The sequence below is a fragment of the Trifolium pratense genome, linkage group LG4, assembly GCF_020283565.1.
Source record: "Trifolium pratense cultivar HEN17-A07 linkage group LG4, ARS_RC_1.1, whole genome shotgun sequence".
NCBI classification, from domain to species: domain Eukaryota; kingdom Viridiplantae; phylum Streptophyta; class Magnoliopsida; order Fabales; family Fabaceae; genus Trifolium; species Trifolium pratense.
This window is the reverse complement of record NC_060062.1, coordinates 9,543,252-9,546,155: the sequence shown is the minus strand read 5'-3', so window position 1 is coordinate 9,546,155 and position 2,904 is coordinate 9,543,252. Positions and strand designations below refer to the sequence as shown.

The following is a 2,904-nucleotide window of genomic DNA, read 5'->3' as shown; positions in this document are numbered from 1 at the left end:
TCTCACCTTCAATCTCATTTTCTACTCCACATTCTTTTTCAACTTCACCCTCATTCTCATTTTTTTCTTCTTTCTTTTCTTTCACTCCCACTTCACTCGTCTCACTTTTTTTCTTCATCTCGACCTCCGGTGAAGGAACCACTCTACTTCTTAAGTTGATCGCCTTGCAAGTTTCATTCCTTGGGTTGTCTTTTGTAGAACCTTCAAAGCCGTTATTTTGAGTAGCCGAGAATTGTCTTGACAATTGACCCATTTGATTTTCAAGGTTTTTAATCGAAGCTTCATGATTCTTGTTAGCAATATCTTGGTTAGCTTTCATTTGGTCTTGGCTAATCTTCATTGCTTCAAAATTTCCTTGAGTCACCTTGATAAATTGAGAAAGAATATCTTCCAGTTGAGACGGTTTCCTTTGTTGATAACTTTGTGAAGATGATTGTTGTTGAGATTGAGAAGAGCCTTGATTTCCTCCCCAACCAAAGTTTGGATGATCTCTCCAACCCGGATTATAAGTGTTCGAATACGGGTCATGATTTGGATTGCTCCTCTTGAAATTAGCTAAATACTTAGCTTCCTCCGAACCTTCAGGAAAACATTCACCATTGGAGTGACCTTGCCCACAAAAATCACATTTCACATCTTGAGCTGCCATGACTTGCATTTGTGGATTCGAAGAATTAGTAAAGTGTTTCAACATTGCTGCCATTTGAGTATTCATCAAAGTTGATTGAGCTAAAAGAGCGGTTTGAGTATCAAGCTCCAACATGCCTGGCTTCTTCTTTGCACCGCGATCATTTTGAACTCGGTATTCATTTTGAGCCATGGATTCAATCAACTCTCTAGCTTGAGTTTGATTCTTATTTTTCAAAGACCCACCTGCTGATGCATCCAAGAACATTCTAGTTTGAGCTCTCAACCCTTGAGTGAAGTGCTGCATCTGGGTATGATTATCAAGCCCATGCTTAGGACATTTCTTCAGATAAAGTTTGAATCTTTCCCATGCATCATATAGAGTTTCAGAATCTCCTTGTTCAAAGCTTGTTATGTCTTGCCTTCTTTCAAGGTACTTATGAATGGGAAAATACCTATCCATAAACTTCATCTCCAACTCTTGCCAAGTGTTAATAGTATTCGGTGGTATTGTGTCTAACCAGTCTTTTGCTCTTCCAGTTAAAGAGTACTTAAAGAGCCTCAACCTCTTATCCGATGCGGTTACACCTGGTGGATCTGTGTAATCACATGCTTCATAGAAATGCTCAAGATGGAGATTTGGGCACTGTGTTTCAGCCCCTGAGTATTGATTTTCTTTAAGGGCGCTGAGCACTGAATTCTTGATGTCAAAAGACACGGGATTCCTAGGTTGAAAACCCAGATTGGCAAGCTCTCTGTTGTTTCTTTGGCCATAGTCACCTAACGTCCTTTCAGGCACAACTGGTGGAGGCGGTGGTGGATTTCCAGCCATGATGTTAGCTTCGTTGTCCGATGTGTCTGGACTAGAAACCACTTGTTCACTACTTTCTTGTGCAACACCTGCTAACCGGGCAACCTCTCGGGCTAACCGAACTGCTTTTCTGTTTGCTTTGGCTGTTTTCTCTATTTCAGGATCAAAGACAAATTCTCTTGCTGCTTTCCTACCTTGCATAAACAACCAGAAAATACCTTTAGAAGCAACTGCACTACACAAGAATGAAAAAGAAAATAAAAAAAAATTTAGAACTAATTTTTATATGTTTTTCTTCTTAGAGGAATGCTAAATAAAAATAAAACAATAAAACTACCTAGTATGGTCCAATTGCCTTGTTGATTCAATCAACAATCCCCGGCAACGGCGCCATTTGATGAAGTATCAAAGTAAGTATATAATTATCGTATCCACAGGGATTGTTCCGAATCAAATACGAGTAAATTGGATCATATAAAAGTAATTTGCTATAAAATAAATAGGGGGAAGTGTTCAGATTTCAGACTTGAGAAAGTAAATGACAAGAAAATAAGGTTTTCTTTCAAGATGCGAAGGCGATTGGATCTTTTCGGTTCATCTGGTCACTATTGTCTCGGATATCTCATGCGTATTAACAAATTACAAACTTAGTTCCATGATTCGATTAAAATAAATAACTATGTCCAATGTCTTGGTACATAGTCCTCTCAATTGATTATCAATCCCTAATGTCTTAGGATGACCTATAATCAATTGAGGTTTGTTTCTCTTTAATCCTTGAATTCACAATTAACAAACCTATATGTCTAAAGAATAAGTTAATTGTACAATTATCTCTAGGTCAATCAATTCGTTTCTAATGTCTTAGTAAACAAACAATTATAATCATCAAACAATTCGCGACGTTGTATAAAGCATTAAGAACAAGAGATAAAAGAATGAAACTAACTTCGTAATTATATTAAAACATCATATGAAATTCATGGTTCAAGACAATAATAACTAGAATCCCCTAGGATCCAATCATAGAGTTTAGTTACTCATAATCATAGAAATAACAATAATTAGAGTGAAAGAATTCATTACAATGAAGAACAATGAAGAAATTCGTGCTCTGATCTTGATCTCAAAAGTGCCTCTGTCGCCGTCAAAACTGTCCAACCCTAATTCTGAACAGAAAAAGTATATATATAGTGTAATCTGCGTACCGGCGCCCCGCGCCAGCCCGTCTGCGCGCCGCGCAGACTGACAGAATCCTCAGGCAATTCTAGCATCGTTTCTGCGCGGCGCGCCAGCTTGGCAGAATCTACAGACACTTCTAGCAGCTTCTGGGCGCGGCGCGTGATGCTTCCTTGGTCTAGGCGCAGTACACTTCTATTCCTTCACTTTTTGGCCTCAAATCCTTGTGTTCCGAGCATTCTTGTCATGATTCTTTTCCTCTTTATTCTTGCATAAAAACATACTAA

At 38.5% G+C, this 2,904-nt stretch overlaps 1 non-coding gene across 1 annotated transcript; it reads left to right on the top strand.

The window, feature by feature from the left end:
• Nucleotides 1–949: 949 nt before the first annotated feature.
• On the top strand, nucleotides 950–1,055 carry LOC123882523. The gene has a single exon (XR_006799851.1). It is a non-coding gene; the product is annotated as a small nucleolar RNA R71 (small nucleolar RNA).
• The last annotated feature ends 1,849 nt before the right edge of the window (nucleotides 1,056–2,904 follow it).